The sequence below is a fragment of the Microcebus murinus genome, chromosome 24, assembly GCF_040939455.1.
Source record: "Microcebus murinus isolate Inina chromosome 24, M.murinus_Inina_mat1.0, whole genome shotgun sequence".
Lineage (NCBI taxonomy): Eukaryota > Metazoa > Chordata > Mammalia > Primates > Cheirogaleidae > Microcebus > Microcebus murinus.
The window spans coordinates 17,429,491-17,456,900 of NC_134127.1; the positions used below are offsets into that span (position 1 = coordinate 17,429,491).

Genomic DNA, 27,410 nt, shown 5'->3' on the forward strand with positions numbered 1-27,410 from the left:
CTCCAAAAGAGGCAAAGAATAAGAAGTTTTCTTTTTCAAACAGCAGATATTTGGAAAAATAATCAGGACCTGGACCACTTTTTTATGAAGCTACAACAGTAGTAACAGCTGCAATGCAAGGATTGGGACAACCAGATGGTTAGCTCCCCATGTTGCATGGCTACTACCACCTTTATTTCTAGAAAGTTCAAGAATAGAAGGGAAGAATGGCTGAAATATATACTAAATACAGCCTAAAAGCCAACGGTCACTAGACTGCAATTTTCATTATGAACTTGAAAGTGTGGGCTCTTCAGCTCTTCAGAATAATTCACCATGATACAAAATAGAAGCATTCTATTAAAAATTCAGTGACAGCTACTTAAGTTCCTCTTTGGGCATTTCTATTTCTCCATCTTCAGTGTATCCAAATGAAGCTTTCACCATATGATAAGGATTAGGCAGGAGCCCCAGCTCTATGCCAGACTTCTTAATTGTAAAAAGGAGGATTTAAGAATGCTAATTGTGGGCTAATGACTGAGTGATAGGTCTTTTAAAAAAGGAATAAAAGCAACCTACTTCTTATTATAACAACTATTAATAATTATTATAGTAATAATATGTATTAATATTAATATTTTATTAATATTTATTAATGTTGCTATTACTTGAATAATTAATATTAATAATTATTATTGATAGTTGTTATTATTATAATAGTTTCAAGGAGCAAATAGGAGTTATACAGTAAAGAAATCACACATCACCTTGACTGGGTCATCAAAATTAACATCACCAGCGAGAGACAGATGGACACCCTGTACCTCCAGATGTGACACCCTGAGAAGCACACGTCACCACCGATGTAGCATTCCTGCTAGGAATGCATAACCCGAATCCAATCATGAGAATCACTCATCTAACCCAAAATGAGGAATATTCTTTAAAAGGAAATAAAAAGAAAAGCTTGTTTTCTTCAAAGACATCATTTTCACAAAAGACAAAGGAAAGCTATGAAAATATTTAGGTTAAAGAAACCTGGAAATACAACAACTAAATGCAAGACCTGATCTTGGTACTGGAGGAGGAAAATGTTAAAAGGGACATTAAGTCATTGGCAGGCACACAGTACATTAGGTAAATTGAAACAAATGTGAAATGTACTGACGTTGATACTTGCACTGTTGTTTTGTAAGAAAATATTCTTATTCTTAGGAAATACATAGTGAACTACTTCGGAGTAAAGGGCTGGGATGTATGAATTTATTTTCAAATGGCTCAGAAAAAAATGTATATTTATTTTTTATTTATATATAAACAATGAGGGAGTGACAAAGAACACAAATGAAAAGCAAATGGCACGAAATGTTAACATTAGCTCAATCTCGGTAAAGGACACAAGAGTATTCTTCGGACTATTCTTATTTTTGCAACATTGCTATATAAGAAAGTTCCAGACTTACCATGCATCAACTTATGATTTTTTTGACTTATGATGGGTTAACCCCATCCCAAGTCAAGTAGCATCTGAAATTTGAAATTATTTCCAAATAAAATATTTTCAAAAAAGTAATGGATGCACCACCTTTGGGTACAAGAAGTCAACTGGCTAAGTAACAAAACAGGATGTTTGCACTACAGCTCAACTACATATGTATAGTTACAGTGTCATAGTCTTGATGACAAGAAGTTCACTAGAAATCAATAGTGTGATGGTACCAAGGCACAATAAGAAGCTAGGTCTGTCATCAGCCTGTTGAAGGCTCTACCATAGGTCATGTGCAGGAACAGTGAAAAGAACCAAAGTTATCAAAGAAGATGTAGGGGTTTTGATTGCTGAGTTTTGCCACATGGACGTGACATCAGCATCGTTTTGGGCCACTCCTGTGGGCAGAACCACTACAGCTGAGCTCCCCAAAGGCTTCTGCTCTGTCGGTCTGCAGTGGGGCTGCGAACCTTGACTACTCTCAAGCACCCAGAAGACAGCTGCCAATTGCCCAAGGAGCACACTAGGGTGACAGGGTCTGGCTGTCCCTTTCCGAGCTGGGGACTCACAGCTCCCAGAGCCATACTTAAAGGACAACAGTTTGTTCTCTTAAAGGAGTCCAAGATTTCTTACAGGATATGAATAACATCAAGGAGTATGGTTTTCATCTTAAATGAGCTGAATTTAAGCTCATGTGAAATGAGCTCAGATGACCCAGAACAGAGAAAAAGGACACCTGCAGCTCCTCCGAGTCCACCTCCCTAATTCCTACACACCTTCCAAGAATTTGGCTCATGCATCACTTTTTGGGACTGACTCCTGCATTCCTTCCCTCTAGGCTGGGTGAGAGGCCCCTCTCCCTGCTCTCCAAGCCCACCCATCTCATGACATTTCCCACCCTTGTGCTGAAAACCTGTTCATTCCTTCCCTGTCTCTCCCTTTACACGGCTCCTCGAAGGCAGAGACAGCCAGTTCTGCCCCACACCTCTGGCATCTGGACATCGTCTGCTCGTGGTTGACACCTGGGCTGATGTTTATTTGTTTAACGAATTATTTATTTAATGAACCAACAAGCAATTGAATTCTTTCAATTACATAAGTTGGCAAAGGGAAAAGGAAGGAAACAGTGATCAGAGATTTTTGTTTTTCCACTTTAGAATACTGTAAAGGTTTAGATCATGTTAGTTAATAGTGAGAGCAATTTATTACACACCTACTATGTGCGAGCGATGTCACAGACATTAATCTCAATTCCTACAATAACTCTAAAAGGCACTTCAGCCCCACTCCAGGCTGAATGAAGCTCAGTCCCGCTGTCACCCCCTCCTGCCCCCTCCGAGCTGAGTCCCAGGGAAGGATCAAGGATCTGGGACAGCAGAACACGACGTGGATGGAGGTGAGACGCTGAAGTCTTGGAAGTGAGAATCTAACGTGACCAAAAGGCAATCGAGTAGCAGAGGCCTAAACAGGATAGGAAAGACAGGCAACAAGACCTGATTAAGCATCGATCAAGAGGAAGAATGAAAACCTGCTAGAAAGCACGCTTCATATCACCGGAAACGCATTCTGGTGCCAGCGTGACTCTCCTGGAGTAGCCTCATCTGCCGAGAACTAACTGTGACTCAGGAATATAAATGAGAATTGGAGCGGCAAAAGCTGACACTGATTACAAGCTTACAGACTTTATGTCACATCTCATTCCATTAACCGCAAATATTTGAAAGGTCTAAAGCTTGTCCAAAAGAAGGCCACTTTGTAAAATACACACTGCCCTGCTTCGTTCTCTGGCTTTTGAAATATGAGCAACTCGCCAAGTTAGTACATTTTGGTTTTATATTATTATTTACCTATAACACACATTCATTCCAAGAAAGACTGAATCAGCTACTATTTTATGTTATTTGGAGTTATGTACCATAGGCTCGTAGAACTGAAAAGGACCTACAAGGTTTTGTGTCTACAAACAAGAGTTTCTACTCATCAGACACTCCAGAGAGAGCTGGACCACCAAGATCAGAAAGGACAGGTCTGCAGCCTGCTCAGGTGACCCTCGTGCAAACAGTACTGACAATGCAATGATGCACCCACCAAGAAGAACATGGGAGGGGCTAACAGAATAAGCAGAGGAACCTTCAGGTAGGAGACATCCCCTTGTCCGATTTTCCATTCATTCACTCACTCACTCATTCAGGAGGCCAGCCCTGGTTCTCAGGGCTGGAGATGTCTATACAGGAAGGCTTCACTCTAAGAATTGCTGTTGAGGTGAGTTTTAACAGAGGAGTAGAAGCTCCCTGGTAAGTGACAAGGTGACAGTATTCTAGGTAGACAGAAGATTGCAGAGACCAAGACAGCTTCAAGTAGTGACAGTGAGTTGGGAAGGAACAGGCAGGAAAGGGGGACAGGGGTGGGAGAGAGGACCAAGAGGGCCCAAGAGCACTGGTGGTGGTGGTGGGGGGGGACAGCACATCTTTCCTTTGACAGGAGGAAAGGAATTAAGGATGTGGAAGTGTGGATACATTTCAGGATAGAGAGAGAAACAGGAAATACACCACTGAGCCATGATAAGATACAGGATGGCAGGAAAAACATAGTGTGCAATCGTGGTAGGACAAGACTTTGAAGGATATGTTTAAGATGCAAAGATATCTGTATTGCAAAACTCTTATGGCCTAATGTTATTAAATATTTGAATGAAATCATTGACCCCCCTTGTTGGGATTCCATGATCACCAAGCATACATCAGTGCAGTGTCTCTGCCTACAGACCAAGAATACAGGTCATGGACTCACTTCTCAATTTATACTTTGGTTTCCTGAGGGTCTTGGGATGGTCCACTGCTGAAAGACGTTCAAGCCTTGAGTCTATAAAAGTCAGGAGCAGTCCTTGGAAAAATGATGACTTTCCCAAGCTAGTTCTCCCCTGGTTGGGCCTATCAGCTCCCTGGCAACACCCCCATCTCTGTACTGGGACTCAACAACATGGTGACTGCCAAGCAACTCCAGCCAATGCCGGATAGCCCTGCCCTTTCACCATCCAAACATTCCCCATCTTGCTGCTCTAATAGTTTAATTTTAAAGCATAAACATCCTATAACTTTGCATTTGCCTAAGTTGACCTTAATCAGTTTTGGATTGCTTCTCTATTTTGCAAAGTTTACTTTGACTCTTTTCTAATATCATCTTGAGGTTTCAATAATTATGGTCTACAAAGTGTTTTAATGACATTGTTCTCTTTTACATGATCCAGGTCATTCTCAAAAACAGTAAACATCACAAGACCCAAGATTAGAACAATTCTATATGCCCCTCAACTTGCCTTAGGCTTCTTCCCCACTTGACTTTTTACTGAGAAAATAATGCGGGGAGAATTCTTTTTGTTTGCATTATTAACCTTTTGCCAAGTTGTTTTTATTTTTTCTATTATTAACTCAAATATGGTCCCTTTTAAAACTCCACATACTCCCTCATTTTAGTGCAAGGCAGTTCATTAATGCAAAACCAAGTTATATCAAATACTTTGACTTCCATTCCTTTATCTTAATCAGTGTAACTAAAATATTTTAAAAACATAAAACCATCAACAAAACCTTGATAGAAATTTGTTAAATGAAGAGGGAAGGCTAGGGAGCTTTTTGAAGACAGCTTATCTATTTTCATTTTATGTCTATTGAATTAGTTCTACAGAAAACTAAAAAAGGATTTCTCTGCTGAAGATAGGAACCATATATACAACTTCCTGTTTCATAGTTACATTTCAACCCTAAGGTTCTTGTTTTGTTTGGAGGTTTTTCTTTAAGTTTAGTTTTCCAGATGTAATAAAATATCTCATTGCAGGGAATCTCAAAATTACTGTCTGTGAGAGCAGAACTAAAACAATGTTCCAGAGATTTCCATTTGTCCCCAGACTAAAACCAACCATATAATCCATTAGGGTACTATTCTCAAGGAGTTCTAGAAAGTACACCCCTAAGATCTTATAAGTTAGAAAGAAAGATTATCCTTCAATTTCCTAAACCACTTTATTTAAATAATTATTTTGTGGCATGGTCAAAATTACGGTAACCTTTTGATGATAGGGTGAATATTTTAGAAAGCTTAATATTCTATTCCAACTTCCAATAGGAGAACAAATGTTCCTATTTAAATAAACATTTTTTAAAAAAAGAATTAGATAACTCTTCTAGCTATATTATTGGTTTAAGTCAGTCACCGTTCTGAGAAGAGATAAATCCTAAAAAATTGGGAAAGTTTAATGTAGATTACAACCTTTACAAAGTGAATGAAAAGGATTCAGAGGAGTGAAGTTATCCTATGAATATTACTTTGAAAAAGTATCAATATCTTGAAATAGTAACTTGGTATTAATCACAAACTATTGAAAGTAAAATGAAACATTTCAAACATATCCAGAATACAAAACATAACTCAGACCATACAAAGGTTTGCTCCTTGAAGAACTTATGATAAACAGATTCACTTACCTGGAAGTGTGGATTACAACGAGGCTACATCATTCTTCCTCTGAGTGAAAATTACCTTGGCTTCTCTCCTTGAAATGGAAAGGCTCCTAAAATATATAAAAAATAAAATAAAATAAAAATAGGAGGTATAACTCCTGTAAATTCTCATGACTTAAATTTAGCTGATATTACAAAAATGGGCAAATTTTAAATCATTTCGTCTAGAAAACACAATTCATCTGAAAATATTACCCCCAAAAGCAGGATGGTATTTTTCTCCCTCAGTATTTTAATGAGTAAAATGCAAAATATCTGTAAAAGCAAAGCATCAAGGCCTAAAATAAGGCAAATCATATAGAAGGATGTGTAAACACAAAGCTGAACACTTTCACGTGAAAAAGAGCAAAAAAAAAACAAAAAAAAAAAAACGCCAACCTCGCAAGAAAGCAACACCCACAGTTGCCAGTTGCCAACGCGCTGCTTCCCAACTTGCCGCTCTGCTTTCTGATGCTCCAACTGCGCTGAAGTCACGCCCGGGCTTCCAGGTTGCGGCCAGGAGGGAAAGTGCTGCCCTCCTCCGAAAGGACCGCGTTCAGCGCCACCACTTAAAAAAAAAAAAAATGGTTTCATGGAATGAAGTGAAATGTTGAAAAATAGGAAATCCTCATATACGTTTGCCCCGAGGGAAGGAAAGAATGCACGCGCTTCCAAAGGGTGGGAGCCCCGCGGCCCCGAGGTCCCGAGGTCCCCCCTGCAAGGGCTGCGCGCGTCGCCACCCGCAAGGACCGGCTCTTGTCGCCCGTGCTGCAGCCAGCCTGCTCCCCGGGAGGGCGGCTGGGCTGGGGGCCGGGGACCGTCCCAGCCGCTCCGGACGCCGCGCGCACGGGCAGCACGAACACCCGCGGCAAGGGCGGGGGGTCCCGCCGGCTGCTGCCTCCCCGGGGGGCGTGCGACCCGCCTGCCTGCCCGCCCACCGCACGCCCGGGCACAGGCACCGGCCCCACGCAGTGCCTGCCTCTCAGGACTCCCATTGGAGGAAATCGATCTGTCAACTCAGATAAAAGCAGAATGGGAAAGAGGTGCAAGCAAAGTAAGCTGGAATAAAAAAAGAAAAAAAAAAAAAAAAAAAAACGAGTGGGAAATAAATATTCCAGAAAGGGACCGAGCCCTTCTTGTTAATTACGTGTTAATAACACTGTCTTCAGTCCACTAAAGCACAGTCCTCCTTCCCAAGAGTTGCGATTTTTATCCCATCTGTCTTTACAATTCAACTAACAGCAAAAACACATACATAAACATAAACACACGTGTAAGAATAACAATAACAAAATAATAATAATAATAAGGTCCAGAATGATTCCACGAGGCCAGAGGAAATATTATAAGCCGCTCCTATCTGCAGACTCCTGGTCCTTTTTCTCCATAGGGGTGGCCTCCGGGTGACTTAAAGTGTTAAGGTTCCCTCCGAGTCATTAATGCCACCAAAGTAATCAAAAGTGTAAGGTGCATCACTGTAGAAACTTAAGAGTCTATAGTACAGCGACAAAAGTCTTACCCTAGTGCACTGTGAGTTTTAATGTAGAAGTGGGTTTCCAACCGCCCTGGGCCCATTCTCCTGGCCCCAACTCTGTGTCTCCACTGCGGTCCCTGCTTCGCTCTCCCCACCCACTTCCGTCTCTGCCCGGCCAATTAATCTACGTCGGAAGGAATTGCAGTTGGCAGAAAAGCAGCAGTGCCCAAGTGGAATAATCACTTGGACCCGAATCTGAGTTGTTTTCCATCCCTGACAACAAATAATGTTACTTCGGAGCCTGCAGGGCTAGAGCTGAAATGAGTTTATAATTTGGCTTCCAATCAATCTCACATTCTCCTTCGCAATCACTTAAGTTTTCCTTTCTGTCTTTTAGCATGCAGGGGTGGGGGGCAGCTCTGGAGGCTGAATCCCTGGCATGGTCTTTATGGATGGCCTTAATGAATATCCTTTGCCATCTAAGTAAAAAAGGGGAAAATCTCCATCATCGAAAACACTCCTGTTCTAATAATGAAAACAAATAGACTGTCGGCCTGTGCCTCCATATACGATCATTAATAATCGAATTGGTACTTCTCGTGCTGGCAACTTAAAGAAAAATGGTCTCGGTTTTCTCATCTCCACATGGTAATTCCAGTTTGAGTGGCTGGTACCAGCAGTACCATGGGGCAGCTCTGGGAAGCACATGTCACCTCAGCAGCTCCAACCAAGCCTCATGTTCCTCCAGAGTCATCTCAAGCTAGTAATTGAAAAGGAAGGAGACTAGAAGGCAGAACCACTGACAAGACCCCCTCAGAAATCAAGGTGAAAGGGTACTAGCATCGTGGAAAATTCTAGAATGTGAACCCTAGGTATGCTAGGAGAGGTGGGTGTGTTCTCCTATTAGGGGACAGAATTTCTGTCTCTTATTAGGAGACAGAAAATTCTAGAATGTGAACCCTAGGTATGCTAGGAGAGGTGGGTGTGTTCTCCTATTAGGAGACAGAAGCCTTATTAAAAGAAAAGAGAAGGAACATGGATGGCACGCCTCCAATGGGCCCATACACTCTGCAAGCTGCATTGCCTATCAACTCATTCAAACATGGCAATGCTACTACCATGTGTGTTAATATTGCCACTTTACAAATGGGGAAAATGAGGCTCAGAGGTGTTAAGAAACCTTCTCAGCTAGTACGTGGTAAATCCAGGATTTTTCTGACTTTCAAATCCAAAACTCTAAAAAGAACAAGGGAAGCAAGCCTTCCCTCTGTCCACTATGCAGACACCCTCACCTGCAAGTCTGAGCCTTCAGGGTGGTTCTTGAACAGTGAGTACAGGGCTTATAGGAAGGTGGCTGCAGGCAAGTGATGGCTGGGCAGATGCACTTTACGTGGCCATTGAGGCCTTGGGAACACAGCCCATGCCTGATGCCCGATCACCCTTCATAAGAAATTATAGTGACAAAAACACACCTGTGAACAAGTCTTCCTGAGTATCAAGGAAATAGACAATGAGAATGTGCTAAAAATAAAATCTAAATCCAAGAAAGCAACTGCAGGAACGTGGAATAGATACAAATCTTGCTTAGTCGAGTTCAGAAAGTGACAACCACCTCCCTCTGTCTAAATACTTCTGTTCCGGTGTGAGTCCCCTCCCTGTCCTCTGATGTCAGTTTGTTCCTGGTAGTGTGGCACAGAGAACGAGGATTATGGAGCAGCTTAGGTGGCTTCAAAGTTTAAGTTATGGTCAGAAGTGGGCCAGAGAAGGCAGGATATGCGTGAGACTGGCTGACAGAACATGCACGGAGAAATCACATTACTTGAGTTCTAGAAGTTTCCCAGTTGGGACTCTAAAGGTTGGGAAGTCACTCCCACTGTAATAGAATCTGGCATACATTCTTGGGCAGTCCTCCATAAATAAGTCAGCTTTTAACCATGTTAAAAGAGGACTACCAAAACTCATCTACCAAAAACAGTAATCAGAAATGTTGAAAATGAGTTCATGGAGGTCTACAGTGTTTTAACAATCTGGGACCCCATTCTATTCAATGCACAGTCAAGAAGTGAAAGTTCTCAGCATTTTAATGTCCAAAGATCTTCAAAATCACGACTGGTTCAATGGTGTGAAAATACCTATCCAGCCGCCTTAAATTCCAAGGCTTCTTCACTCTCATAAATTTCCATGCTTAAATCTTTAGCCCATCTGAACCGTGTGTGTGTCAACACATGGATGCCTGAAATATTTTCACATTTCAGGGAAGACTAGAAAGCCTCTTTGCCATCAGTGTGCCTAAAATATTAATAACAAATGAGAAACTCCAAGAGACAAGGTGTGTGTCTGCCAATTAAAGCTGCCTGGTAAGATTTTCTTTGTGCATTTGTGGCTAATAATATATGTATATTTTTAAATCTTGATGGTATTTGTATAAATCAATAGAGCCCTCTGTGTTATAATACTGGAAGACAGAGCAAGGATAGAGTCAGGAACTGTGCATGCAACTTCTAAAATTATCATCTTTCTCAAAAATATGTTTCTGAAACGAAAGGGCCCTCGAGGCTACACATTATAAATTGCATGTTACTATACAGTATTCTAAACCACATTCCTTCCACATTAAACAACTTGACTGCAATAGTATATTTTGGAGTACAACTGACTTTCAAAAGTCATGAGTCCTTCCCCCATATACGTTTACTCTTGTGTTATTTTGTGAAATGAAAAACAGGATCTGTGAGTCCTGGTCTAGTTGGCTATAGGATGCAGACTGGGTAAGAAGAAATCTATTGTTTATTCCTAATTCTTCCCCTGAAGCGGGTCACCCTGGTTGTCTTCACTTCAATTCCTTGCTCTGATAAATAAGAGATAATCTCAGATTACAAAGGTTTGCTATTAAATTATTTGAAGTCTCTTTTTAAAATGCACAGGTCTATTATTGCCTTAAAGGGTATCAAATAATATTTTCCTTATACTCTAAAGATTTGCCAAGTGCCCCCCTAGCTTGGCAGTGGGGACTCCATGAACTGCCTAGTTGAACCCCCTTCACTTTGTCAGCATGGGAATTGCTAACATAGTAGAGAATGAAGTGGCTCTCATCACATGCTAACTCGAGATGCAAATAATACACCACAAAAGTATAAAGAAAGACTGACTCATTTAGACTGGAAAGGATCAGAGTTCTAACTAGTCCTTTGAAAAGAAACTAAATTGCTTCTGTTTGTCATTGGCTGTGAGACGAATAACACAATCTTTCTCCTAAATCAGTCAAGATCATACAGACGGCTGATGTACCTCCATAAAAGAGACCTATTTTTCCGGCACTGTCTGCAGTGCCATAGTTACACTCACAGGCAATTGTTCATTTTACTAGACACCCTCCTCCCATAAATCCTTCTGCACCATCCCTGCCCCTCTCAGATATTGCAGCTGCTCAGCTGGTGCCAGACACCATCACAGATGCTAATGAGCCATGAACGGTGTTTCAGGGAGATCTGCTACACTTAATCCTGTCCAAAACGAGAAATTTGGCTTTTCCTATTAAATGGGTTTCTATGATGCTTTAGACAAGTCCTTAACTCCTACGAGTCTGTTTCCAGATCTGTAAAATGAAGGGGTTGGACTGAATCGGTGATTCTCAGCAAGGGAGGATGAATCTCAGCTGAGAATCTTTGTGTGCAAGAAGATATATTATAGATGGGAACAAGCTGCACGGAAAAAAAAAAGATGAACATGTAGACAGCATTTAGACTTAGATGTGAAGACTAAAGAAGAGGAGCTTAAACAGATTACAAGCTCTTATAACTCTTAAAGTTATGGACTTCCTGAGTATCAAGATTTCATTAGGCTCATTGATCAAGCATAGTTAGACAATTGAATAGAACAACCATGGTTAACCCATTACCCAAATGTCACCTCTCACTGTGGACTTTCTGTCACATTACTGGCTGGCAGAGTCAGGCAGGCGCAACCCTCCACTCAGAAAAGTAATCATCTCACCCCCAAAGAAGACACAAGGATAAAGAAGAGTAGCTCATCTAAGGATGCAATGTCCCAGGCAACAGGGGACCCTACCCAGGGCAGCCCAAAGAGAACACATTATATATTTCAACACATTACATGCCAACATACCAACCCCAACTCAACAGAAAAAGCAACATGGGGAGGGTACAGATTTGTGGTTCAGATATGCCAGGTCTAATCACAATTCTGCTATTAAATCATTGTGTGACCTCGGACAAGTTACCTGCAAAATAAGTCTGAATGAGATAATCTCCAAGTCACCTCCCAGTACAGAAACTGCGCTGATTTTTTTTTTTATTGTTCTGCATAAAGATCTATATGCTACTAGAATCCTTGTAGCATCTTTAAAGTCAATAATACATACATCTCCATTCCCGACTCAGTATTTTTAAATTTTACTGCATTTCCAGGCTTTTCAGGCAAAGAGAACACTCAGGACAACTGCCCAGAACACAAGTTTGAGATGCAGAATGGATCAAGTTTGTTTTCTCTGGCTTCTTTACGATTCCCTGTGGCTGAACGCTACCGTCTACACTGCCAAGTCTCCATACTTCTGGCACTGAGGCTTGATGTATACTATTCATAGGGCTGGTGACGCTGTGATAGATGAAGAAATTAAATCTTTCACCAAACTTGAACAAGCATTTTGAATTGCAATTTTTATCTTCTTCCTTCCCAGTTGCAGGAATGTCAGTAGTTGAGAGATACTATGATGACAGTAAAAAGTCATTCCAAAAATGGACTTGTCTCCCAAATGGTCTCTCATTATCTTGCAAATGTATTACTTCTGCTGTATCAATTTTTTAGTTTATTTCACGTTCCGCTCCAACTGCAAGGGAATTGAGAACATACTGTCCACATTTTCAAAAACAAGACGGTAACATTAACAGAATAAATCTTTCACTATGAAAATGAAAACTTGGTGTAAATATTTATATAATTGAATTTCTTCAATCAAACCATTGGGTTAGGATGATGGAAGGAATTTTTTTTTAATGCGGAGAGCTAGGGGAGACAGGAAATGGTTTTAATCTCAAGTTCAAATAAATAAATGGTAATATAGCTTGTAGATATCATTTTTTTAAAAATCTATGCACACAGAATGTAAATGCATGTTGCCCTTAGAGATCCTGCAATTACTGTATGTTACTTATTGTGTATACTAGATGACAATGAAATTAAGACTGAGAATGGAGAACACAGATGTGCAATCAATGAATATTTTTAAATCCTTAAAATGTGTTTTCATTGAATACCATGGCCAGCTGATCAAGGTAGGGGTAAAGGCGATCAAAGAAAACATTATTGGAGCGCTGATTCATAAAAAGGAATGAACTATTGGCACACATAACTCCATGGACTGTAATTATGCTGGGTGGCAGAAGTGTAGGCATAAATGGCACACACACTGTATGATTCCATTCACATAAAATGGTAACAGATTATTGTTTGCCTGGGGATGGGGGTTAGTTGGTGGGAGGAGAAAAGAGGGACCCAGAGGGGCAAGAGGGTCAGATTACCAAGGGACACATGAAGACTTCCTGGTGATGTATATGTTCATTACCTTGTTCGTGGTGATGGTTTCATATGCACAAGGGTTGCCTGGGAAATATCCAGCCATGTAATATGTTCTCATCATAGTAACAATGGCTGGATACTTTTGAGACAGCCCTTGTATACACACATGTCAAAACTAATCAAATCATTTGATTTAAATATGTGAGTTTAATGTGTATCAATTATACCTCAATAATTATTGAGTAGAGAGAAAAAAGTAGGGAAAGAAGATCTAAAGACAAGAAGTAATTAAATGTGTAGGTAATTAAGGCAGCCATTGTGTGAAAAACTACAGAAGGTATAAGCTACCCTAGACACAGATAAGACTACTGGATAAAGATTTCTGATTGTTGGGACCTTGGTAGATTTGACAATGCCAGGAAGTCTTTCAGAGCACCAAAAGACTGTGCCTAAACAATACTCATGCCCCTCAAAAAATGATTTCCTTACGATTTCTTTAAGATAGCTGGGGTTACAGGTGTGCACCACCACATTTGGCTTTCTTAAGATTTTTAACAGAAATAGTTCTAACTACCTTCAGAGTAGTAATAACAATAGCTAGCTAGCATTTATTGAGTACTTGCTATAAACCAGCCCCCAATCTAATGGATTATCCCATTTAATCCTTACCTAGGGGACCTAAGAGATGGGTCCAATTACGATGATCTATTTGAAACATGAGGATCCTGCAATTTAGGGAGGTTAAATAACTTGTTTAGTGTCACCCACCACCCTAGTGGTAGAGCTAGAATTTGAACACAGGTGGTCTCATTCCAGAGTCAAGCTCTTGAAATTAAACTTCTTGCCCTCTGCTAGACAAACAGGACCCTGGAAAGATGCTGTATTTTATGATTTGCTGACTCAAACCTCTGAAGGCTTAAAGAGACTCTTCGTGCAGCAGGCAGCGACATTTCTAAGTCTGAAGGCTAATCTTTTCAGTGGTAGCAGCAGACCCGGTCAGTAGTAAAGTGACTGTGGAAGGGAAAGGGAACTATAGCAAAATATAGCAGGAAAAAAGTGGCTGGAAATCAACAGAATTGGGTTTGGCCATGTCCTCACTGATGATGATCACAAACTTGGGCAAGCCATTTCTCCTCCTGGGTCTGTTTCCTCTCGGATGAAATCAAAGGTCTAAACTAATTGATTTCTAAGACTCCTTTCAGCTCTGTGATTTTGCTCATCCTCTTTTGGGGAAGACACTCTGCATTTTGTAACTCAGGATAAAAATTCTCCATGAGACCAATGCATTTCAGATACTAAGGTTTCCTCGTGCCCTGAAACACCTGGACCTCTTCCTACACCTAACACAATTCTTCATTATTTCCCCAATGTTGTCCATTCACAAGGAACACCCCAAAGGAAGGTCCTTAACTAGGAATGGCTGCATTCTCCTGTGCATTCAAACAATCTTTTTCACTTTTGAAACACTGAAGGGTTGATTTGGGCTTTCAGAGGGTGACCAAGAGGCAGCCTCCACCCAACAGCTCATTCCATTTTCCCCGTGTAGCTTGTGACATCTGAGATGATCAAAAGTACTAGTACGTAGTGGCCAAAGTTGCTGGATTCCGTTTATTTCCATTTCTATTGGTTCTTGAAAGTGGCTATTCTCTCTTTGCACTAAAACCACCTCATTTTCTCTTTTTAAATAGATAGATTTTGTGATCCTTTGGGGAAACATAAAAAATAAAAGCAAGTAAATAAGGCAGTTGTAAACCATTTCGGCATCTATAAAACCTTCTCTTTTATCACAAAAGAAAAGAAAGAAGGAAAAGCAGTTGGAGAAAAAGTGCAACTGACAGGGAACTTGATATCTTTAAGAACAACTTCTCTCATGAATTTTCATCTCCATATTTTGGAGTTTTAGCTGAATTGAAAGTTATTTCCGGAAAAATGTCTCAAGTGTGATAACTGCTTTCACAATGCATTGGTGAGACAAACTCTTAAAAATTACAAATCATAGAATATCTATTTTTCTATAACTCTACCTATATATCTGCTCTACATTTTTATTCTATATTTTATACACTCTGCCTAGTTTCATAAGCACCTTGTTCTATATGACAATATATAATTTATGTTTTTCCTTTATTGAATCATTTAGCAATCATTACACTACAATAAATCAAAAATTAAAATATAGATCATCCCTTTTCCTTTGTAAAACCAGAGATTTACAAATTTCACTTCTGACCTTTATCGTTGTGCAGATATACTATGTGCACACTATTTCTAATTTTTTGCTTGACTTCTCCATTTATCTATTGAGTCCATATATCTGTCATTTTAAATGGTGCAATAATATTCCATTGTGTTGCTAAAACACAGTTTAATTAGCCATCTTTCAGCTAGTTGTTTCCACACATCATTATAACCCAGTCAAGCATTTTTAAACAAATAAATTTTGTTTTTCCTTCTTGAACTCTTTCCTTAGGCTATAATCTGAAAAGTGGGATTCACAGTTTAAAGACCATAATCAGCTCTGTGACTTTTATTATAAATTGCCAGATGGCTCTCCAAAAGAGGTATTAGCAATTTGCAATGTCACCGGCAAAATATGAGCCTAGCCTTTTCTTCATGGTCTCTTTAACACTGGGATTTCCGGGCTTAATTTATTTTGGAGTGATTTCAAAAAAGTGATGGAGAATCTTTTAGTTCTTTGAATCTGTCACATGCTTGTGCAATACTCTCACTGCCCTGTTTAAAAATATGTATTGATCACCTACTACAAGCCAAGTACTTTATATGCCTCATAACTCATTCAATACTCCTGACCGCCTCATAAACTAGATAGTACAAATCTTATTTTTACTAAGAAAACTGAGACTCAAAGGTTAAATAATGTGCACAAGATTCCAAGGACAATACGTGATGTCATGATTCAAACTCACTGTCTTCTTCCTCCTGTGGATTTTCCATTACACTATCCTCAGAATACAACCTTTCAACATCTTGCCAGTTTCTTTAATTTTTTCTTTTATTTGGGGGATGGGAGTTCTAGTGTTCCTATTTATTAAAGTGTAAGTACACAAGTGAGTAAAGAGTTCTCAGAGACGCAGCTCAATGAATTTTTACATATCATACACTGGTGTAACCATCACGTGGATCAAGACACAGAATTTTTTTTTTTATCATCTTAGGATCTTTTCTTTCCTTTTTTTTTTTTTTTTAAAAAAATAGATTGGTGTTGTGCTTCTTGTTTTACATAGGGCCTGGTACTGAAGCTATTCAAATAGGTGCTTCATAAACTCTGTTTGATCACAGAAGGTTGAAACTAGAAGTGAGAACAGAGATTATGTGTGCCAAACTCTTAAACTTACAGATGTGGAAACTGAAGCCAAGAAGAAAAGTGATTTAGGATCTAACAATTCAGAGCTATTTCTGTCATACCACGCTTCCCTCACTGGCCATGGGCTGGGTTACTCTCCAATAATTCCTTATATTAAAGATGTAGTGAGGGGTGACCAAGAATGCAGGGTGTATAACAGAGAGCCCAGCTAAAGATTTTCACTGTTATTTTTTATTTTGAATAAGTCTTTAAGTAACCAAAGGGTCAAATTGGTAGAGAAATGCTCACTAAACTGACCTTAATGTAAAATATTATTTTTTTAAACATTAAAATATCAATAATGCCACATTGCTCATGACTTCTTTTGAACACTCTCTTTGAGATTAACTTCAAACAAACCAATTTTATTTTTAAATACTACAAAATTTGTACCAATGGAATAAACACTAGATACGTGCCTTTCAAATCATGAGAAAGAAAACAAAAATATAATCCATATAATGGAAGCAATACAAAATAGCAAAAAGCATATAAAGTAGAAATGTTATTTTAAACTTTACAAAAGATCAAACCTATCAAAAATGATGATAAATGTGAAAAGACTATACACCCTTAACAAAGACAAATGTACTCCACATCCAATAATATGCTGTTTATAAGACAAGCCTAAAACCAAATGACTCTTAAATTAAAAATAAGAAAAGAGACAAAATGTGTCCAGAAAACTCAAATGAAAATAAAATGTGGGTGACAACTTTTATATCAAACAAAGCAGAATTCAAGGCAAAAGGACATTTAACAGAACACAGAATAGGTGAAAAGTTTCAACCTCGCTTATAATAAAAATTCCATTTTTATGAAGCAGTTTTAACTTATCAAAGCAGCAAATATTTTTTAATTGTAACACTTTTATTGTTGAGAGTATGGCCAAATAGACACATCCGTACTGTCTACTCTAAGAAGACAATAAGAAAATGACCAATACAGTATGGGTGGTGGATATACGTGATTGAATAAGATACAGCCATTAAAAAACATGCTTTAGAAAACATTTAATGCCATGGCAACACACTCATCACAAAATACTAAGTAAAAGAGGCAAGACACAAGACACAAAGTATATGTGGTAGGATCTCAATTTAGCTTAGATAAAATATGCATATAAGATATTTTTAAAGCTAGATAAATGATACCAAAATAATACTCTGGTTAAATTAGAGAAGATCTTTAGTTACTTCTTTATGTTAATTGTTCCTATTTAAAAAACAAAACTAAAAAAAAGGCCTGTAGTCCAAGATAAATGAAAAGATAGCATTAAAAGACACAGATTTCTCAAATAAATCCAGGCAGCCAGATGTCCAGATATAGACAAATCTCATCGCAGATCACTGACAAGGGAGTCATAGAAAAAGTATTAGATGAGAATTCTGACCTTCATAGCACCTACCAGCTCTGAAACCTCATGATTTTTATTATTTTCTTCCAAGGATTTGTTACCATTTAACTGAAATATAGACTACATTACATTTTCTTCTTTATTCTACGCTCTCCAAAGGAACATACATTGCTTTCATAAGCAAAGCAAATTAATAAATAAATAAGCGCAACAATAATCCAGTTCCATTTCCCACTTTGTTCACAGATCTCTCCTACAGACGCATAGATTTGCCAGTGTGAGAAAAAAGAATGTGCCAAGTGCTCTAGGATAAATCTGAATAAGAAGTTCCAAAAATATTTTAAGCGAAGGCAGTCTCGTGGGAATAGCTTCCCAAAGTATCTCATTGAATTACTTTGCATTCATTTTGATTTATATATTTTGACATGTTAGGATACCTTAAAATAAAATTGTGCTGATTTATGTTAACGTGTCATTTATTTAACAACCTGAAGGAAGAATGGATAAGCTTTTAAGAGAGGAACTTAATAAAAGTCATTATATTCTTGTATGCTCATAATGAGATTTGTACTCACTATTATGATCAGGAAATCATCACATTTCAGGGCATTTGGGAAGTTATATCTCTGCAAAATATATATCCTAAAAATTATAATGCTCAGGACTATGAACTGCGACTGCAAGGCTGGTATGCATAGACCTGAAAGAATTTTAGCAATGGTCGGACCCAACTCCCCACTGTCCTAAAAAACACAGTCCAGAGAGGTGACATGACTCCTCCAAGGTCTTAGCTAGCACTTTTTCCTGGCACAGCTGTATCTGTAACTGTATGGTCTAAATTTCTCCTTCCTGCTGGATTTACATAATGTAATTATCACCATCATTTATTTTTTTCTTCCACACTGAATTCTTCACCTCTAAAGGAGAAGAGAAAATTTTAGCGGAACAGAGAGCAGATGACTGAACAGGCAAATCTCTCGTCCTTCCTTCCTCTGCCAGAAACATATACTGAGTGCCTGCAAACTGGGAAGCTCTGATGGGCTTCAGTCCCTGCCCTCGGGGAGCTCACAGATTATTATCCCCATTCGGAATTCCAAAGCAATGGCTATGAGATGACATGGAGTCCCAAAGGCAGGGGAGAGCACAGATGAGGGAAGAAATGCAAGTCAGGAAAAGGGCATTCTAGGCAAGGGGACCCTAGGGAGACAGCACAGACTCGAGAAAGCATGGCAGAGTTAGGGACCAACAAGGAGCTCCACAGGGCTAGAGTTTCAGATGCCTACAGGAAAGTGCAAGTGGAGTCCATAGAGAAGGTTGCAAACCTCTGCTCAGTGATGGAACCTAAGAGCAAAGGAACTACTAAAAGAATTTAAGTAAGAAACAGAAATAGGGTGGGCATGGTGGCTCATGCGTTCGATCCTAGCACTTTGGGAGGCTGAGGCAGGAGGACTGCTTGAGGCCAGGAGTTCAAGACTGTGCTGAGCAAGAGCAAGACCCCATCGCTACTAAAAGTAGAAAAAATTAGTTGGGTATGGTCGTGCACACGGCCTGTAGTCCCAGGTACTTGGGAGGCTGAAGCAGGAGGATCACTTGAGCCCAGGAGTTTGAGGCTGCAGTGAGCTATGATCAGCCACTGTACTCTAGCCCAGGCAACAGAGCCAGACTCTGTATCAATTAAAATAAATAAATAAAACCTGAAATGGATCGCATTTGTGACACATTTTTAAATGCTCATTCTGGGTCCATGAGGATCCTAGACTAGAGAGGTGAAGACTGAAGGTGTGGAACCAACTAGAAGGCTCCAGCATTTACCCAACTGAGGACTGATGTCAGACTAGGGGCAGGTGTAAGACAAATTCTGGGCATGGACTCGGGCTTGATGACCATTCTCACGTGGGGTGAGGGAGAGGGGGGAGTCTTCAAAGTTTAACTTTCTTCTATTTTAAAAAAACATTTTTGAACCTTTTACCCTATAATGTCACAATAACAAAATGACCCTGTCCTCACACTTTAAATTTCAAAGAACACTGACTAAATATTGATAACAAAAAGGGAAGCAGAGGCCAAGGAGGTTAATTGAGAGACAAGAGAGAAATATCACAGATTTTTAAATTTATATTTTATTTATTTTTTTTCACAAGAGGCAGGACAATGCAGTGGTTATACTGCCAGATGAACTTGGGCTCAAATCCCAGTCTGGCCACTTGAGACCTCGGGCAGGTTATCCTTTTAAATGTCAGTTCTCTCATTTCTAAAATGAGGAAAATAATAGAACCTACCTGAAGAGATTAATCAGGAGGCTTATATAAGAAGAAAATGCAAAATATGGTGTTTGATCCACCAGGGATACTCATCAAGTGACTACTATTTCATAGAGTACAGAGGATTTCCTAGGGCTACAAAAGAATAAATCTTTTTCTTAATTTAAAATATTAGCCTTTATTTTTAAGACATCCTGAGTTATAGGTATTGGGCAAGAAATATCCTGGTAGGTAGCAATTGACCTAAAAATACCACCAGACATTCCCTCTCTGTTTCAACCAGGATGAAAGCAAAGGTCCCTCAAATGGGGACTATGAGAAGCTCTCATATCCAGAATCTTCCAGAAAAACTCTGGGAACTAAAAGCTCAAAGGTTGATGTCACAGTCACAGAAAAATCTTTCAGGCAAAAGGAAGGGAATTAATCTGTTTTGTATTCTGAACAGATACACAGAGAAACGTAAGTACTCTTAATACTTAAGGTTGTAGAAATAATGTGAAAATATTGAGGCCTTAGTAGTTTTTATAGAAATAGCAAGTGGACAACTAGTCCAAATTCTAGGGAAACCCTAATAAAGAAATTAATAAAGAAGTAATTGCTGCATTTAAGTCAGTGACATCTGTCAAGTTTCATCCTAGGATTCTTAAGAGAGTCAGTAGATACAATGACAAAACTTTCAGCTGAAGTCTTGAAGGAGTGAGGTCATTGGTATACCGGCAAATGTTTAACAACCAGCTGTCCAGAAGAAAAAAAATGCATGTGTATGTATAACTATATATATAAGTTTATTATAAATTTTACTAATGTAAGGAATGCTTAACATGTAATTTACATGATAAAATATTAATATTCTTTATCCTGAATTCCATATATCCAATTGATTTGTTAATTTTTATAAAATTCTCATATCTATAAAGAACCTATGGCTGCAAATGATGAACAAGTGTTCTTCCAACGTGAATACTTGTCGATATTTTCCTTTTATGTTAAGAGTAAAACAAGACATCACTTAATGCTCAATGGCAAGAGTGATTCCTTTGCTTAGTCAGATCATTAGATCATTGTTTTTGAATATTAGAAGAATATTTTACACAATTTTGGGTGCTACTCAGGATGTAACGCTACACAGACAGGAGACACTATTAAGTTTAATCTTGGGGGTTTCATCATTTTCTTAAGTCTAGACAGTAAAGCAATAAATCACACCCTGATGTGTAGTCAATACTTCTATGAAGCAAATAGTCTATTGTGGCCAACTGCAAGCTTCAACATGACCACCATTAAACCCAGAGTTTGGAAGAAATGCACAGTAACATACCATCATATAGTATTTCCACCATACAGGTACCATACACTTCATTGTTGCACATTTCCAAACTCCTTTTCAATTCCTTCCTCCATGTCCTCAGTGAAAATGTGTCCATAGTTGTTGAACTGGACTAAACATTGTTGCTGTTTTATTGTTTAAGGATCCTAAATACCCACATTTGGATGCTGAGATTTTTGTCATTCCAAGGATTGTTTGTATTAAACTTGGCTACAATTCTAAGAAATGACTTCACTCCACAGTGTACTTGAACCAGCTTTTATTAGTTCGTGAGAGATAATTATTAAATTTCCAGGAATTTTGCAAGCCAGTTGTTAAACATAGCATTGTTGAAAATAAATCATAAAACTTATAATTAAATAAATTACATAGCAAAACAAAGGTATTAAATAGATTCATCTGTTTAAGATTCATCACTTCCTATTCATTTTACTATAATTTACTATCACCTACACTCTTGGAGTTATTCAAAATAGTAGCAGAGAAGTTTGGGAGGGATATAGAAGGAGTTAAAGTATTCTAAGGCTCTCTTGTATTATCTAGGAAGTGATTAAAGTATTAGTTTATATTAGCCTTTAATAAGTCAGAGATGAATGTATCCACTAAAAGCATGTAAAAGAATGTTTAACTAACAAGCCAATACAGGGGAGGAATAAAATGGAAAAGTAAAAACATACTTAATTGAAAATAAGGCAATAAAGGAGAGAAAAATTAACAAGAACAGGTGAGAAAAATAGAAATCAAGAGTAAGATGGTGGAGTGAAACTCAAATCTGTAATTTCATTAAAGGTAAACAGATAGATATTACAATTAACGGGCAAAGATTGGCAGGGGCCAGATAAAACAATGAAATTTAACTATGCTTATACATAAGGACGTGGGATGTTTGGCAGGAAACAGTAAAAACAAACAAACAAACAAACAAAAAAACACTATGCAAAGCAAACACTAACCATAAGAAACCTGAAAGATAACTATATTAATCAAAGTAGACTTTAAGGGAAAAATTATTATCGTCAGACTAATATAAGAATTCCAAATTTGTATGCATCTAATAACATGTCCTTGAAATATATAAAGCAAAAAGTGAAAGAATTAAAGGGAGAAATAATCATAATTAGTAATCCATAATCATAGTGAGATATTTTAACACACCTCTCTCCAGAGCTAATAGAATAAACAAGAAAAAAAATCTATGAAGATATAGACTTTTTGAACCCAAGTTTTTCTATCCTTTTACTTTTAACCCCTCTGGAGCCTTAATTTAAGAAGTGTCTCTTACAAGCAGCACAAAAGTAGCCTGCCATATTTTTAATTGAACAATACTATTAACACTCTTTACAACAACTGTAGAATATGAATTATTTTCAAGAGCAAATAGAATGTTTACAACAATTAACTACATGCTGGGCCAGAAAGCAGCTCTCAGAAAATTCTCTAAGGATTGAAATTACACGCAGTGGGTTCACTGGCCCTGTAAAATTAAGCCAGAAATCAATATCAGGAAGATAACTGGAAAGCCCTCAGGTGTTTGGATATTAACCAATAAACTTTTCAATTATTCATGAAGGAAAAACTACTTAGAACTTAGTGATCATAAAAATAAAAATCCTTCCAAAGGAGAAACCTCTAAGCCAAGAAGGACCTTTTTATCCATTCACTGAAACTGATGAAATATCTGCTCCCCTACAATGATATCCTAACCTGAGATATCTTTCTCTTTTATTAATAGACCATGTACTTGAGCTTGTGTCTAAGAAGAAGCCTTACCTGGTCCTAGGTCTAGGAGGTCATTTGAGGCAATTGGCTAAATGTTTTGGATTTGGGTCCTGGCAGCTACCCCATGGAACCCAAGAATCTTCTATTTTATAGTGAGAAATGGCATAATTTGTTATGTGCTAAAGACCCTTTGTTTTTCCTTCCAGTGGCCAGCATTGCTCGCCCAGTGGTAGAATCCCACCCTCAATGGATGCTTGGACCACTCAACCAACCATGTACCAGGCGTCCTCAAACCACAGCCTGTAGGCCACATGCCGCCTGCCTAGGACATTTATCTGGCCCGCTGGGTGTTTTTGCTGACGCTGCCTGTCCTGCTTAGCAGCCGACTCATCCTGGGCCCACAGTGCGCACTCTCCAACAGTCTGAGGGACAGTGAACTGGCCCCCTGTTTAAAAAGTTTGAGGACCCCTGATGTAGACCCTCTGAGATTCTACACTTTCTACCACCTCTGGCTCCCAATAGCCTTATCCTTAGGGGATGATTTGGACTTTCACCTAGTTAAGAAACCTGCCCCTGATGCTTAAGATTATGGACTTAAAACTCACAAATATATTCTAGATTACAAAAGAAAACTATATTCACAACAGATGAAGCCATTCTCATGCCTTAGCCTCCTACTGAGTGGCTTACATATTTTAATGTACTTCCCGTAGCTCATGTAAATCACAAAGCGTTTAGACTATAATGAAAAAGATAATATTCCAAAGATAATTTTAAGTTTTTCAAAACAGCCCGCAGTATATTAATTGGAGTAATTAACACTAAGTGCTGTAACACATTCCCCCCAGATCTCGGTGGTTTACAACAACAAAGGTTGAGTTCCCTTCTGAGTCACAGTCTAATGGAGTTAATAATGGAGTTCGGGGTCTCCGCCAAATGGTGACTCAGAGAACCAGGCTGCTTTCATCTTGTGGTTTTACCATCTTGTTTCAGTGTCATGCTGGTATCATCCAGCTAGCTCAAGCAGAGCAGCACAAGAAGAAGTCACATCAGATACTTAACCACCTCAGCCTGGAAGTGACACATGTCAGTTCCATCATGTTCCATTGAGTAAACTGAGTCACAAGGCCCTACCTAGATGCACAGGTAATGGAAGTATAGTCTCCCCAGTGATCAGTAGGAAAGTGAAGTAGTCTTTAAAACACATCACACTGCTTCTACCTGGAATAGATACAAAAGTTCATAGTCTAGTAAGGAGAAAGAAAGGAAGGTAGTAGCATTCACTGACTTGGGGCACCAAGTTTAATGCCAAGAACTTTACTTGTACTGTGTTTAAGCAGAAAACAAACTTATAAAACAGATGTCATTATCCCAATTTTATACATGAAGAAACTGAAGCATAGAGACATTATATAGGAAAGTTGAAAAGTCAGGAGTTGAACCCAGGTCTATCTGATATCAGTGCGTGTGTTTCTTCCTTTATTATCTCAGGTTTCTCAAACCCATGGGCTCACAGCCCATGTGCATGAGAGTCACTTGAGGTGTCCCTTCAAATTGTAAGCCCTTGAACCTCACGCCATATTTACTGGATAAGAGTCTTCAGGGCTGGAGTAGAGGAACATGCTCTGTTGACCAATTTCCAAGGTGACTCCGTGCTATACTTGCCCATGCTCTCTCTGGATTACAACAGTGAAATGCTAAACAATCCCTTTAAATAAACTAGAAAATGTGTGAAAAAGAAATAAGATTCAGTAGGCTATAGAGTAGAAGCCTTTTGGCAAATCATAAATCCTAAAGAACAAGGAGTTAGAGGCCTGGGACATTAGTCCTATACCAATTAACCTCCCGAGTGACGTTGGGCAAGTCACCTAATCTCACTAAATCTGTTCCAAACAAAGACTACATTTTCTCCACTGTAAAATGTTGGAATCAGGCTAAATAATCTCTAAAGCTTTTTTAAAAGTTATTTTTAAAGATTTAAAGAGCTGTAAACTGAGACAATAAAACAAATATAGAATGAAGATAGTAATAAGAACATCTAAAATAATAGCTAATCCCAACAAGATGTTTTGTATATATACACAGGCTTCTTCTAAAATTGCCATGAAAAGGCAAATGAATTAAAATAGCAAGAAAAAAAATTTAAGAAGAATAAAGTTAGAAGAATCACAATACCCAATTTTAAGACTTACTATGTAACTATAGTAATCAAGACAGTATGGTATTGGCAGACGGATAGATGCATAGATCAATGGAACAGATTAGAGAACCCAGAAATAGCTTTACATAAGTATGGCCAACATGTTTTTTACAAAGATACAAAAGGAAATGAATGAAGGAAGAAGAGTGTTTTCAACAAATGGTGTTGGAACAACTGGATATCCATAAGCAGAAAGATAAAAATAAAAATAAATTACAATCTAAACCTCACACCTTAAACAAAAATTAAAGTAAATCAAAATGGATCTTAGACCTATATATAAAATGTAAAACTCTAAGACTTTTAGGAAAAACATCTCAGAAAATCTTTGTCACTTAGGATTGGGCAAAGAAATCTTAAATATAATACCAAAAGCATGATCAATAAAATAAAATTTCAATAAATTAAAAGCTTTTGTTCTATAAAAGAGTCTGTGAATAGGATGAAAAAACAGTCAACAGAAAGGGTAAAAATATTTGCAAATCACATGTCTGACAAAGGACGTGTATTCAGAATATATAAAGAACTTTCTAACTCAATAGTAAGAAAACAGTCTAATTTTTAAAATGGGCAAAGGACTTGAACAGACCTTCACCAAAGAGAATATGGTTAGCAAATAAGTGCATGAAGAGATATTCAATATCACCAGTCATCAGGAAAATACAAATTAAAGTCACAATGAAATACCACTATGTATGTATTAGAATGGGAAAAATAAAAAATAATGATAATACCAGATTCCAGCAAAGATGTAGGAAAACTTCTCTCCCATACATTGCTAGTGGGAATGTAAAATGATCCGACCACTAAAGAAAGTGTTTCAAAAAGTTAAACATACACCTAACATAAGACTCAGTAATCATACACTTAGGTATTTATCCTCAAGAAATAAAAACATCCTCACACAAAATATACATGAATTTTCATAGCAGTTTTCCTTGTTTGATAAAAAAAACTGACAACAACCCAAATGTCACTTCAACCGATCAATGAATATAGACAAACTGTGGCACATCCATGCAATGGAATGTTAATCCTCAATGAAAAGGAAAGAACTACTAATACATAAATAACTTGGATGGATCTCAAGGTCATGACATTGATTGAGGAAGACCAATCTCAAAAGTAATGATTCCACTTATATAACATTCTCAAGAAGTGACACAGAATAGATCAGTTGTTGCCAGGGGTTACAGATGGAGGGAAAGTGTGATTATAAGGGGGTTACTTTGTGGAAATAGAACAATTTTCTTACATAAATCTAGACATGTAACAAAATGTCATGGAACTGTGCACACATACACACATATACATGCACACAACTTGCAAAAGAATGCATGAAAAAAAAACTGATGAAATCTGAATAAGGTCTGTAGCTCAGTTAATCACTGGTACCAATGTCAGTTTCTTGGTTTTGATCAAGTATTATAATTATGAACAATGCTATCATTGGAAAGAGCTGGGAGAAGGGTACCCGGGAACTTTGTGAAGTATTTTTTTCAATTCAATTTCAAAATAAAAAGATTTTAAAAAAACACCCAACGTTTGTTGAGTACTCTCTCTGTGTTCACATTTTTCTAAGAACTTTATATATGTCAATGCATTAAAGCCTTAAATATTCACAGTAGATACTGTGTTCATCACAATTTACAGGTGAGGAAACTAAGTTTCAGCAAATGTTAAGTAATTTGGGCAAGGACACAGCTGGTAAGTAACAGAGGTAGGGTTCAAACCCCAAGCAGTCCAGTCTTAGTAAGTAAGCAAAAATTTTAAAGAAAAATCTAAGCAGGACAAAGAAAAGGTCAGAATAGAAGTCTATAATATGAAGAAAAAGAACACAAGAAGATAAAGTGAACAGAAGAGAGCATCCCAGGACTGGGGAAGCCATCATTCTGGCACATTCTGTGTTAAGTCAGCCCCTTAGGAAAGCACCATATTCCATTTTGAACAACATATTTCTAAAAGACGGAGGAGAGGCTGGAGCCTGGAGAAGGATGAGGAACACTTTCAAAGGAATATTAAGCAGCTCCTATTTGAATAGGTCAGAGTAATTGCAGTTATTTAATCTGGAGAAAGTCAAGAAGGTGGTTTAATTGCCACTTTCGGTGAAGGCTTTTGAGGGTATGTGCAGAGGATGTAGGACAGATGAAAGGAGACAAATTGATAAAAATTTAGTTTGACATTAAAAAATGTTTTCTTGATCATCCAAGGA

At 38.2% G+C, this 27,410-nt stretch overlaps 1 protein-coding gene across 3 annotated transcripts in view; it reads right to left on the reverse strand.

Moving 5' to 3' along the window:
- Positions 1 to 27,410, reverse strand: part of CSGALNACT1 (chondroitin sulfate N-acetylgalactosaminyltransferase 1) — a 275,401-nt gene that overhangs the window by 138,759 nt on the left and 109,232 nt on the right. For 2 of the 3 annotated variants that reach the window (XM_012785056.2, XM_012785053.2), the window contains exons 2-3: positions 6,361 to 6,529; positions 5,947 to 6,032 (exon numbers count right to left, since the gene is read on the reverse strand). The gene's annotated coding sequence lies outside the window, so the exon portion shown is untranslated. The remainder of the gene's footprint in view (positions 1 to 5,946; positions 6,033 to 6,360; positions 6,530 to 27,410) is intronic. The other variant, XM_012785057.2, reaches the window with a different exon arrangement.